Source organism: Salmo trutta, chromosome 30 (genome assembly GCF_901001165.1).
Source record: "Salmo trutta chromosome 30, fSalTru1.1, whole genome shotgun sequence".
Lineage (NCBI taxonomy): Eukaryota > Metazoa > Chordata > Actinopteri > Salmoniformes > Salmonidae > Salmo > Salmo trutta.
This window is the reverse complement of record NC_042986.1, coordinates 4,024,791-4,038,916: the sequence shown is the minus strand read 5'-3', so window position 1 is coordinate 4,038,916 and position 14,126 is coordinate 4,024,791. Positions and strand designations below refer to the sequence as shown.

At 46.1% G+C, this 14,126-nt stretch overlaps 1 protein-coding gene across 2 annotated transcripts in view; it reads left to right on the top strand.

Annotated features, from left to right (window-relative positions):
- LOC115168970 (agrin) overlaps positions 1-14,126 on the top strand; it is a 404,724-nt gene that overhangs the window by 156,807 nt on the left and 233,791 nt on the right. The gene's annotated exons all lie outside the window — the stretch shown is intronic.

Genomic DNA, 14,126 nt, shown 5'->3' with positions numbered 1-14,126 from the left:
GTCCAGATTGTCTAACCTGGCTGATTTGTAGGGGTCCAGATTTTGCAGCTCTTTCAGAACATCAGCTGAATGGATTTGGGAGAAGGAGAAATGGGGAAGGCTTGGGCGAGTAGCTGTGGGGGGTGCAGTGCTGTTGACTGCAGTAGGGGTAGCCAGGTGGAAAGCATGGCCAGCCGTAGAAAAATGTTTATTGAAATTCTCAATTATAGTGGGTTTATGGGTGGTGACAGAGTTTCCTATCCTCAGTGCAGTGGGCAGTTGGGAGGAGGTGTCCTTATTCTCCATGGACTTTACAATGTCCCAGAACTTTTTTGAATTTGTGTTGCAGGAAGCAAATTTCTGCTTGAAAAAGCTACCCTTGGCTTTTCTAACTGCCTGTGTATATTGGTTTCTAACTTCCCTGAAAAGTTTCATATCACGGGGGCTGTTCGATGCTAATGCAGAATGCCACAGGATGTTTTTGTGTTGGTTAAGGGCAGTCAGGTCTGGGGAGAACCAAGGGCTATATCTGTTCCTGGTTCAACATTTTTTGAATGGGGCATGCTTATTTAAGATGGTGAGGAAGGCATTTTTTTAAAATAACCAGGCATCCTCTACTGACGGGATGAGGTCAATATCCTTCCAGGATACCAGGGCCAGATCAATTAGAAAGGCTTGCTCGCTGAAATGTTTCAGGGAGCGTTTGACAGTGATGAGTGAAGATTGTTTGACCGCTGACCCATTACGGATGCAAGCAATGAGGCAGTGATTGCTGAGATCTTGGTTGAAAACAGCAGAGGTGTATTTAGAGGGCAAGTTGGTTAGGATGATATCTACGAGGGTGCCAGTGTTTACGGCTTTGGTGTGGTACCTGGTGCGTTCATTAATAATTTGTGTGAGATTGAGGGCATCAAGCTTGGATTGTAGGATGGCTGGGGTGTCCCAGTTTAGGTCACCTAGTAGCACGAGCTCTGAAGGTAGATGGGGGGCAATCAGTTCACATATGGTGTCCAGAGCACAGCTGGGGGCCGAGGGTGGTCTATAGCAGGCGGCAACGGTAAGGGACTTGTTTTTAGAGAGATGGATTTTTAAAAGTAGAAGTTCAAATTGTTTGGGAACAGACCTGGATAGTAGGACAGAACTCTGCAGGCTATCTCTACAATAGATTGCAACACCGCCCCCATTGGCCGTTCTATCTTGTCTGAAACCGTTGTAGTTAGGGATGAAGATTTCAGAGTTTTTGGTGGACTTCCTAAGCCAGGATTCAGACACGTCTAGGACATCCGGGTTGGCAGAGTGTGCTAAAGCAGTGAATAAAACAAACTTAGGGAGGAGGCTTCTAATATTAACATGCATGAAACCAAGGCTATTACGGTTACAGAAGTCATCAAAGAGAGCACCTGGGGAGTAGGAGTGGAGCTAGGCACTGCAGGGCCTGGATTCACCTCAACATCACCAGATGACCAGAGAAGGATGAGGCTAAGGGTATGGCTAAAAGCTATAAGAATTGGTTGTCTGTGACGTCCGGAATAGAGAGAAAAAGAAGCAGGTTTCTGGGGGCGATAAAATAGCTTCAAGGTATAATGTACAGACAAAGGTATGGTAGGATGTGAATACAGTGGAGGTAAACCTAGGCATTTAGTGATGATGAGAGAGATATTGTCTCTAGAAACATCGTTGAAACCAGAAGATGTCATAGCATGTGTGGGTGGAGGAACTGAGAGGTTGAATAAGGTATAATGAGCAGGGCTAGATGCTCTACAGTGAAATAAGCCAATAAACACTAACCAGAACAGCAATGGACAAGGCATATTGATATTAAGGAGAGGCATGCTTAGCCGAGTGACCAAAGGGTCCAGTGAGAGTTAGATAGCTAGCCGAGCCATAGCTAGCAAGCTGGTAGATGATGGAGGGAAGTCTGTTTTTAGCCACCTCGTGCGTTTCCGTCTGTAGATTAGTGAGGTTCCGTGTGGTAGGGGGGACCAGTCCAATTGGCAAAATAGTTATAGTTATAGTGGCCCAAAAAAAGTTGTCCGATAGACCTATTCAGATAGCAGCCGATAAGATAGCTAACGAATTAGCGGGCCGCAGATGGGCGTTCAGGTTACGTCGCGACGGAGGGGCCAGTTGGATAACTCCCTCGGGCAGATAACGTCGGTGGTCCAGTCGTGAAGGCCCGATGGGGCTCCGCATCGGCAGTAAAAACGGGTCCGGATAGGTGGTTGTAGCCCAGGAGTGGCTGAAGGAAATCTTCAGCTGGCTAGCTCCGGAATAATTTATGTTAGCTCCAGGACCGACGTTTGCCAATAGTCACTCAGGTAGCAGCTAGCTCGCTGCAAGATCCAGGTGTAAATGTCCAGAGCCTGCGGTAGAAATCCGGGGATATGGAGAGAGAATAGGTCCGGTATGCTCTGGTCTGAGTCGCGCTGTACAAAAACTGGTGATAGCTTTTCAAGCTAATGGATAGCTGAGGACCGCTAACCGTGGCTAGCTGAACTCCAACATTAGCCAGTGAAATGGCTAACCTCTGGCTAGCTTCTGTTGTGGATTTCAGATTTGAGGTAAATAATACTTGATTTTTTTTTTTTAAATTGGTGAGGCGGGTTGCAGGAGAGTGTTTTGAGCTTGAGTTTTTTGAAAAAAAATATGTCAAAATATATGCGAAGAAAGTATGTAAATATATATACACGGGACACGACGGGAGAACAAAGAACGTCTGAACTGCTATGCCATCTTGGATAGAGATTATATTATATATTATATTATATAGATTATTATAACTCAGAACACTCAACAAAACAACAAAAAAAGGAAAACAAACGTCACGTTCTGCAGGCTTACTCTGAGCTGTACAAAAACAAGATCCCACAACTGAAGGTGGGAAAAAGGGCTGCCTAAGTATGATTCCCAATCAGAGACAACGATAGATAGCTGCCTCTGATTAGGAACCATACTCGGCCAAACACAAAGAAATATATGACATAGAATGCCCACCCCATATCACACCCTGACCTAACCAAACCGAGAAAAACGGCTCTCTCAGGTCAGGGCGTGACAGTGTGGTTTCACTCCACAAGAAGAGCAGTAAAACAAATGAAGGAAACTACAGGCCTGTGTCAATCCTCAGCACCTTATCCAAAGTTGTTGAGAGATTCGTTTTTAATCAATTTGAGGGATACCTTCTTGAGCACAAACTTCTTTCTGAACTACATTCTGGCTTTAGAACAGCTCATTCCACTGATACTCGCCTTATCCACCTTTTTGACCACATTAAGCAGGAAAGTGAGAAGGGGAACTATACAGGTATGGTCATGTTAGACTAACAGAAAGCTTTTGACACTGTGGACCAATGATATTCTCCTGATGAAACTGAAATGCATTGGTCTAAATAATGTGGCAGTGAATTGGTTTAGGTCTTATTTGACCAACAGAACACAAGTATGAAATGTTGGTGATGTCAGAGGCCAAAGAAATATCCAGTGGATTACCACAGGGATCCATTTTAGGTCCTCTCTTATTTCTGATATACATAAATGATATGCCAGATACAGTTAAGTGCAAACTCCTGCTTTATGCTGATGACTCAGCCATACTGGTATCAAGGAATGATACAGTTTAAATAGAGGAGACCCTGAGTAAGCAATTGCATTTTGTTAGAGATTGGTTGTCTGATAAATTGTCACTACATTTGGGAAAAACTGAGTCGATTTTGTTTGGAACAAGATGTAGATTGCTTAGGGCTGACAAGTTAACAGTAAACTGTGCAGGCAAGGAGATTGAATCTAAAACAAGTGTATCTTATCTTGGTGTGTCCCTAGATCAATCCCTTTCTGGAGACCTGATTGCTGCTAAAATTCTTTCTAAAATGGCAAACAAATTGAAATGTTTATATCGTAACGCTAGATATTTTTAACATTAAAGTTAAGAAACTGCTTGTCTCAACCTTGATTCAGTGTCATTTTGATTATGCCTGCTCTGCTTGGTATAGAGGGCTATCAAAAAACGCTTAAAAAGAGAATGCAGGTCTTGCAAAATAATGTTATCAGGAATATGCTGAATGTCCCCCCTAGGACCCACATAGGGGTACAGGAGTTCCGGGAGGTAGGCTTGTTGCCTTTGGAGTCCAGAGTGGACCAACTTAAACTTAATCATATGTTTGACATCTTAAATGACCGTGCCCCAGGTTACATGAAAAAACACATTGATATGGTCTATAACCAACACAGTCACAATACCAGAGCCACTTTTTAGGATGTCAATATAAATTAATGTATTTATGGTTGTTTGTAATTTTGTCTTGTCTTTTAATCATTACATGTTAGTTAGTTTTACCATCGAGGACCACTTTGTAAATAAGCGTTTTAATTAATACTTTCAAGTGATATCCTCTGGGTCCACATTGTGCATTTTGTTGTACATATCTGTTGCCCAAAATAAATTAAATTCAACAACAGACAGAGGGAGAAACCTGTCCACTGGACATGCTGCTGCTGTAACACAGCACAGGGGAGATTATCTAACAAACACGTTTCTTCACAATGACGTCATATGTCCGTCTTTACACTGTCTGCAAGGAACACGTTTCATTTCATCACTATGGTGCCATACTCTTCATCTTCTTCATTTAAAAAAAATATTTTTCTGCCAACCCTGGCCTCATTTCCCAGTATCCTATTAAAAGGAATGCAATTATTTATGAAAACACGAAGCTGTCTTGCAAGAGAAGTTGAATGTGAGGCGTCTGATTAGGAATATAAATAATTTATAGACATTTCTTCAACTAAGGGGATTACGTGCCAATTCAGCTTCCCTCTCTGCCCTCTATCTAAGAGGATCTGACTTTATGGAGAATGAGCAGGGAGTAGAGGATAGAGAGAAAGAGGTATGAATTAGAGAGACAGTTCATTACTGTAAATGAAAGGTTCCCAGCATATGAAAGCTTGTCACTGTCAGCTTTGATAAGTAAAAAGTGGCTTGTGTGTATGCATGTACGTGAAGACGTCTATGTGGAGAAGTGTACGTGCATGTAGACATGCCATACTGTTGTTAAAGTGCATTCAGAAAGTATTCAGACCCTTTACTCACTACTTTGTTGAAGCACCTTTGGTAGTGATTACAGACTTGAGTCTTCTTAGGTATGATGCTACAAGCTTGGCACACCTGTATTTGGGGAGTTTCTCCCATTCTTCTCTGCAGATCCTCTCAAGTGCTGTCAGGTTGCATGGGGAGCATTGCTGCACAGCTATTTCCAGGTCTCTCCAGAGATGTTTGATCAGGTTCAAGGACGGGCTCTGGTTGGGCCACTCAAGGACATTCAGAGACTTGTGTGTGGGGTTGGTCTTGGCTGAGTGCTTAGGGTTGTTGTCCTGTTGCTCAGTCTGAGGTCCTTTGCTCAGTCTGAGGTCCTGAGCGCTCTGGAGCAGGTTTTCATCAAGGATCACTCTGTACTTTGTTCCATTCATCTTTCCCTCAATCCTGACTAGTCTCCTAGTCCCTGCCACTGAAAAACATCTCCACAGCATGATGCTGCCACCACCATGCTTCACTGTAGGGATGGTGCCAGGTTTCCTCCAGAGGTGACACTTGGCATTCAGGCCAAAGAGTTCAATCTTTGTTTCATCAGACCAGAGAATCTTGTTTCTCATGGTCTGAGAGTCTTTTAGGTGCCTTTTGGCATACTCCAAGCGGGCTGTCAAATCAAATCATGTGCCTTTTACCTTTTACAGAGGAGTAGCTTCTGTCTGGCCACTCTACAATAAAGGCCTGATTGTTGGAGTGAGGCAGAGATGGCTGTCCTTCTTGAAGGTTCTCCCATCTCCACAGAGGAACTCTGGAGCTCTGTCAGAGTGACCATCGGGTTCTTGGTCACCTCCCTGACCAAGGCCCTTCTTATGTCAAGCTTCTGTAGTCAACTCTTTTCATTTTGTTTTGTTGACTGGCTCCTGTATGGTATGATAAATAGGTTCTGCCACATTTTTATTTAGTTCTGAGTGCACTCACAGAAATCAATTTCTCATGCTTTGGTCGGTAGGTTCCTCCTGTGTGTGGGGTTGGTAGATATCCCTCATGCCATTTGCACTGTTTGCTTTGGAGATAGGATGTTCACAATCTTACCAGCAGCCCTCTGACTTTTCAAGCTTTACTTTAATTTATCGTTGGGAGTGCAGCTCCTCGATGTCACTCTTCATCCCTTTGCAGTTCACAACCTCTAACCCTGACTGCTTGGTATCCATGTCATGCCCTGACCATAGAGAGCCTTTTTATTCTCTATTTTGGTTAGGTCGGGGTGTGACTGGGGGGGGGGGGGTGTTTCTATCTAGGTGTTTTATTTCTATGTTGGCCTGGTATGGTTCCCAATCAGAGGCAGCTGTTTATCGTTGTCTCTGATTGGGGATCATATTTAGGCAGCCATTTCCCCACTGTGTTTTGTGGGATCTTGTTTTGAGTTAGTGCATGTAGCACCTCTGATGTTACGGTTAGTTGTTTGTTTCCTTTTGTTTTGTAAGATTTACTAAATAAAATATGTGGAACTAGAGCACGCGGCGCCTTGGTCCGTCTATCCACACAACCATGACAGAAGATCCCACCACAACAAGACCAAGCAGCGTGCCCAGGAGGAGATGGCATCCTGGACTTACGAGGAGATCAAGGAGAAAATATCCTGGACTTGGGAGGAGATCATGTCAGGACACGAAAGCCTTCCGTGGAAGCAGACGCAGGGAGAGAAGGGAGGACAGCGATGACGCCGGAGTTCGCGGCCACAAGGACAGCCCAAAAGACAGCCCGAAAATATTTTTTTTGGGGGGGGGTCACACGGGGTGGTCGGCGGAGAGTGAGCCAGTGACAACCTGGGAGGAGATAGAGAGGTGGTCGGTCGACCCAGGGAGAGTACCAGAACCCGCCTGGGAGTCAATGGAACAGTGCGAGGAGGGATACCGGAGAATGGAGTTGGCTAAGAGTATGCGGCAACGCAGGCGTTTGGAGGAGCGTGTCACCAGTCCGGTGCAACTTGTGCCGGTCCCACGCATCAGGCCTCCAGTGCGCCTCCCCAGTCCGGTACATCCTGTGTCCCCTTCTCGCACTCGCCCTGAAGTGCGTGTCCCCAGTCCGGTGCGTCCTGTGCCAGCTCCCCGCACTCACCGTGAGAAGTGTGTCATCGTTCCGGTACAATTTGTGCCAGTTCTACGCACCAAGTCTCCAGTACACCTTCACAGCCCAGTACGTCCTGTGCCAGCTCCTCACACTCGCCCTGAAGTGCGTGTCACCAGTCCGGTGCCACCTGTACCGGCCCCACGCACTAGGCCTCCAGGGTGCCTTCCCAGTCCGGTTCATCCTGTGCCTGCTTCTCACACTCGCCCTGAAGTGCGTGTCACCAGTCCGGTGCCACCTGTGCCGGCTCCACGCACCAGTCCAAAGCTTCCGGCGACGTTCCCCAGTCCAGAGCTTCCGGCGACGTTCCCCAGTCCAGAGCTTCAGGCGACGGTTCCCAGTCCAGAGCTTCTGGCGACGGTTCCCAGTCCAGAGCTTCCGGCGACGGTTCCCAGTCCAGAGCTTCCGGCGACGATCCACAGTCCAGAGCTTCCGGCGACGATCCACAGTCCGGAACCTCCGGCGACGGTCCACAGTCCGGAACCTCCGGCGACGGTCCACAGTCCAGAACCTCCTGCGACGGTCCACAGTCCGGAACCTCCTGCGACGGTCCACAGTCCGGAACCTCCTACGACGACCCACAGTCCGGAACCTCCTACAACGGTCCACAGTCCGGAACCTCCTACGACGGTCCACAGTCCGGAACCTCCTACGACGGTCCACAGTCCGGAACCTCCTGCGACGGTCCACAGTCCGGAACCCCCTGCGACGGTCAATGTTCCGGAGCCTCCAGTGGGGGTCAATGGTCCGGAGCTTCCAGGCAAGGCGTCCAGTCCTGCTCCAGGGCAGGAGCCTCCCTCTGCGCCGGTGCCCAGTCCAGGCATGGTGTCCAGTCCAGCTCCAAGGCCCGAGCCTTCCTCTGCACCGATGTCCAGTCCAGGCACGGCATCCAGTCCCGCTCCAAGGCCAGAGCCTTCCTCTGCGCCAATGCCCAGTCCAGGCACGGCGGCCAACTCAGCTCCAGGGCCGGAGCCTTCCCCTGCGCCGATGCCCAGTCCAAGCACGGCGGCCAACTCAGCTCCATGGCCAGAGCCTTCCTCGGCGTCGGTGCCCAGTCCGGGTGCGGCGTCCAACCCAGCTCCATGGCCGGGGCCCTCCTCTGCGCCGATGCCCAGTCCGGGCACGGCGTTCTACCCGGTTCCATGGCCGGACCCGTGGTCTGGGTGGGGTGTGACTAGGGGGGATGTTTCTATCTAGGTGTTTTATTTCTATGTTGGTCTTGTATGGTTCCCAATCAGAGGCAGCTGTTTATTGTTGTCTCTGATTGGGGATCATATTTAGGTAGCCATTTCCCCACTGTGTTTTGTGGGATCTTGTTTTGAGTTAGTGCATGTAGCACCTCTGATGTTACGGTTAGTTGTTTGTTTCCTTTTGTTTTGTAAGTTTCACTAAATAAAATATGTGGAACTCAGAGCATGCGGCGCCTTGGTCCGTCTCTCCACACAACCATGACAATCCATCCCATAGTAGGCTACTCTGACAGGTCATTGTCAGGGGAAAAAGCTTTCAGGTGAACTACTGTGGCCATTCAGTGTCTCACACTGTCTGTTACCATGACACAACATCTGCAGTAACTACTCACCTATGTGCATTTGATAACTTGAACAACATGCACTTCACATTAGTATCCATGGCATAGACCAGGGGTGCAAAGATCCTGCTGGTTTTCGTTTGCCTTTTAGCTGGGAAACCAGGTGCATTCAGTCACCAGCCAGTCAGTGGTAATCATTGATCAAGGAACAAGCAAACTAACGATAGCTAGCCGGGCTAGGGAACTGGAGGAGCCTGAATTGTGAAGTGCACCTCTGGCATAGACTGTGTAACTTCGCCCTAATGCTTCCTAGTTGACAGATCGCTGCCTGGGCCAGAGACTGACACCTGAATCAACCCCCAGCTCCATCACTGTACCTCTGCATTGTCAGGGCTGTCAGAGCCAACAACAACTGCTCTCTCCGTGGATCACTGACACTGTCTGTACCCTGACACGCCCCATCCTCCAGTGCCACACTTACATTCACGCTCCACATGCCCGCCACATGAAAGAGCATGAGGCTCCAACTTGCTCGGCTCTAGCTACAAAGCTCCCGCAGTTCTTTCCTACATTACCCTCCTCCCTTTTTTCTCTCTCTCTCTCTCTCTTTGCAAACCCATTGGAATAATTTCTTCAAGGGCCATTAAGAGAAAAGTGCCTGGGATAAAAAAAATGAATTAACAGGGCAAGGCAGCAAAGCAAAGAGGGTATTAAACGCTCAGATCATTATTGTTAGCACTAATGGGGGGGGGGTGGTTGAGAAAGCACAGGGCTAATGAATGAGTGGCTGCTGCTAGTTAGTTCTTCTCCATTAATGAAGTAGTGTAGCAGTGGTGGCAGGGATGCCTAGGGGGCAAGACTGCTAAGCTTTCAGGGTACTGCCACAATGGGAGTGGTGTGAGAGGACCAAGATCAACCCTTAGGTTACGACCATAGGTGCCAAGAAATGCCATCTTGGAGGGGTCTGAAATGTGGAGATGGGTGCTAATGGAAGAGGAGAAGGGGAGGGAGGTGATGACTGGATGCCTGTGCTGGTGGTGAGGAGTAGTAACTGAACTAGGATCAGCTACAGACAGCAGAATAACATCCCATAGCAACAATCCAGCCAACAATACAGCTGTACCAATAATGACCAGGGTCAGCTGTAGACAGCTGCCAAATTAGTCAAGAATGGCTATTAAAGCAGCAGAGCTTGACCCGGAACAACTCCAGTTTCTTCTGCAACGAGTGGGCTGAGATCAGCCCTGGGCGTCACCGTCACGCTCATTGATTGCAACTGGAGGGATGAACACGTCATTCACTCACTGTCCTGTGTGTGTCAAGGCGTGAGTCATGGTGTATAGAAAAGACCACCCTGCTTTGTAACATTGGTACATCCCCGTTCCCACTTAGATTTTACTTTAGATCACTATCCCCAGACTCAACAATCTGTCTGTTCTGCTCGCTCTTCCTCTGTGACTCCTAAACCCAATGAAGGATCATGATGTTAGCCATGCACAGCTACAATCCGTCCCGTATCCACATTTGTGGACGGCACCTTGGACACCCTGTTGATTGGAAAGTCTGGGAATCTGCTGAACACCAGAACGCTGTAATTTATGGGGATTGGAGCTAATACTGAGGCGAGACAATTCGCACACCTGCTAGTGGAACTGGATAGGGCGTAACGTCTGAGCGTCTCCATGGGCTTGATGGAACGGCTGGATTCACAAGGCAATTTGACCATCTCAATTTAGCTCTTCCCTGCCTCCTTTTGGGTTATGGACAAAGCTCATTTCTCATCTATAATTCATGTCACTTCAGACACTGTCTTCATGTCACAACTGCACACACAAACATTGAACACAAACAACCCTGCCCTTTTTACTGTAATCGAAGTTGTTACTCGGGTCGGCGTGCAGCTGTTTCAAATGGTCTTTAATCAATTCGCTTGAGACGTTGGTCGTCTGGAAGACCAGGACGTGCGCTCTACTGCTCTCACATGTACTCTGATCCGAATCTTTTCGTCTCCAGTCACCCATGCAAACGGTGCATCTTGCCCTCCGTGAATACAGAGACATAACACAAGCTGCATGCTACAGTGCCTTCAGAAAGTATTCATACCCCTTGACTTATTCCACATTTTGATGTTACAGCCTGAATTCAAAATTGATTAAATATATCGTTTTTGACACCCATCTACACACAATGCCCCACAATGACAAAGTGAAAACATGTTTTTAGAAATATCTAATTTACATAAGTATTCACACCCCTGAGACAATACATTATAGAAAAATCTTTGGCAGCTAAGAGCTTTGCACACCTGGATTGTGCAATATTTGCACATTATTCATTTAAAAATTATTCAAGCTCTGTCAAGTTGGTTGTTGATTGATTTAAGTCAAAACTGTAACTAGGCCACTCAGGAACATTCAATGTCATCTTGGTAAGCAACTTGTGTTTTAGGTTATTGTCCTGCTGAAAAGTGAACTTGTCTGTCAGAAAGCAGACTGAACCAGGTTTCCACTAGGATTTTGCCTGTCCTTATTTTTATCATAAACTCCCTAGTCTTTGCCGATGACAAGCATACCCATAACATGATGCAGCCACCCCCATGCCTGAAAATATGAAGAGTGGTTCTGAGTGATGTGTTGTTGCATTTGCCCCAAACATAACACTTTGTATTCAGCACATAGTTCATTTCTTTGCCATTTTTTGGAAGTTTTACTTTAGTACTTTATTGCAAACAGGAGGCATGTTTTGGAATATTTGTTATCTGTACAGGCTTCCTGTACAGTATTGTGGAGTAACTACAATGTTGTTGATCCATCCTCAGTTTTTCCTAACACAGCCATTAAACTCTGTAACTGTTTTAAAGTCACCATTGGCCTCATGTTGAAATCCCTGAGCGGTTTCCTTCCTCTCCAGCTACAGAGTTAGGAAGGACGTCTTTATCATTGTAGTGAGTGGGTATATTGATACACCCTCCAAAGTGTAATTAATAACTTCACCATGCTCAAAGGGATTTTCAGTGTCTGTTTTTTTATATTTACCCATCTACCAAAAGGTAAGCTTCTTTGCAAAGCATTGGAAAACCTCCCTGGTCTTTTTTCATAAAAAAATGTAATTATAGTGAGTCCATGCAACTTATTATGTGACTTGTTAAGCACAATTTTACTCCTGAACTTATTTAGGCTTGCCTTAACCAAGGGATTGAATACCTATTTACTCAAGACATTCAGCTTTTCATTTTAAATTCATTAGTAAACATTTTGAAAACATCATTCCACTTTGACATTATGGGGTATTGTGTGTAGGCCCGTGACACAACATCTATATTTAACCCATTTTAAATTCACTAGTAAACATTTTGAAAACATCATTCCACTTTGACAATGAAAACATCTAAAAACTGAGTTGAAATTGACAACACAGCATCAAACAGAATAGAAGAAGGAAATAATATGAAGGTTCACATATAAAAAAATGTATCTGTAATACCATTGGTCTGTAGGCCAGTGTCACAGTGTGTAGGCCAGTGACACATCTACATTTAATCCATTTTCATTAACAAAATGTGAAAAAAGTCAAAGGGTGTCAATACTTCCTGAAGTCACTGTACCTCCTCTTGATTGGCCCATCATCATGTTAAAGATGGGGTCAGTCCAACTCCTTTGGCTCCTTAATGGAAATTGCCATCTCAAAACACTCTGACAGCGACGTTAACCTTTCGCAATATCAGCGGCATTAAAAACTGATCAGAGATGAGCGTTGATGTGAACTGAGGATTCTATTTGGGTCGTGTTGGCTCTACATTGTGTGGCTCCGAAGAGCAACAGCTCAGTGGCGCCCTCTACTGAATGGATTCCACATGGTTTAGGTACTGTAGATCACTGTAGGAAGATCATTTGATTGTTGCTTTCCGTACCACGTCCTAAGAGAGAGGGGGAGAGGGAGAAAGAGAGAGATAGAGAGGTTGTTTTTCTTTTTCCCAGTCCATCACTCAGCCTTGATGTGCAATGGAAGAGGGCTTAAGCAGACCTCTGGGCTGAAGTAGCCTACCTGGCTATGGTATCATGTTGCCCGTGAGGGCAGAGCTGACAGAGACCTGGGTGACCCTGTGTTCTCTGAGAGCAGAGCAGAGCAGATCCCCACCATGTCTGTGTGTGTGCGTATATGTCAGAGAGAGTCTGAAATAAATGCATAGTGTGTGTGAGTGTTTGAGAGAGAAATGTGAATGGTTAGTGTTTGTTTGTAGGTGCGGCACAATGAGATTGTTTGCTGATGCCTTTTCTGTACTGCAGCTACTTTATGCATCAGTGTGCGTGTGTCTATGCATGTTTGTGTGTGTGTGCGCATTCATTCATGTCTATGTATCGTGTGTGTATGTGTGTGTGTGCGCATTCATGTGTGAGGCATTGATCGGGTGAAAGAGAGTGAGTGAAAGAACATAAATATTTGATATATGCCGCCTTGCATCTGTATTGCTCGGATGATCACTTGCTATTGTGTTGGTGTAAGTAGATATTGATGTATGGTGGTGTTTCAAAACAAGGCGGGACCGCCCCACGATTTTGACCTCATAAGTATCTGAACAGAAATGTAAATAGTTCTTTAAAAAAGCACATCAAATTACAGGCTATGGATTTAGGTGCACATTTGTTCTCGCCAGACCTGCGGAATATTCATTTGTCTGTTATTTATCATGGGGGAAAGGGGAACAAACACGTGGCACAATGTCATGAAAGTGAGCGAGGCAAACAAAAATCAACAGTTTGAATATGGGCTTATTCATGTGAAGCGTATAGGCGGGGTTCTACAAAGGCACATTGCCAGCAGATTGGAAGTGTGTTGGCCCAATTAGCATTTTCAAATTGGCCAATATTTCGATTGACTTAAATGTATATTATTTGATTCCCCCTTGGTTTATTAATTCACGTCATTAAATGTTAGTTTTTTTGTGTGTCAGAAACCTTTCAATTGATTTTGACTTTAGTGGGAGTTTCTTTCTCATTCAGATTAAATGAGGGGGTTGACATCTTTGACAGCAATCCCTCTAGTTTTTTTTTATTTCTTGCACTGTTGCTGCCCTCCACCCCAACAGGACTCAAGTATTCCCTAAAGCTTTTATTTTCCTTCATCTTTCCCCTTCTCGCTCCCCTCTTTGTTAGAGACAGACCCTCTCTTTCACTCCCCCTCTCCTCGCCACGCTGTCTTTTCGTCAGGGCTGAGGCAGGCAGGGAGAAGCACTGCTCCGAATAGTGACGGTGATCAGGAGACGACACTCAGCCGCTGTTGTAAAATGCAAGAGGTGGACCAAGTGTCAGGCGCCACCGCTCGCCTTCTCTTCCTCTTTCATCTCTCTCTATCGCTCTCCTGCTCTGCTCTGGTTGTCTCTATCTGCAGCTTGCTGGCTGGCTTCTCTCTCTCTCGCTCGTTGGCTGGGGCTTGGCTGGCCGAGCAGCGAAGTGTATTGACACAGTGG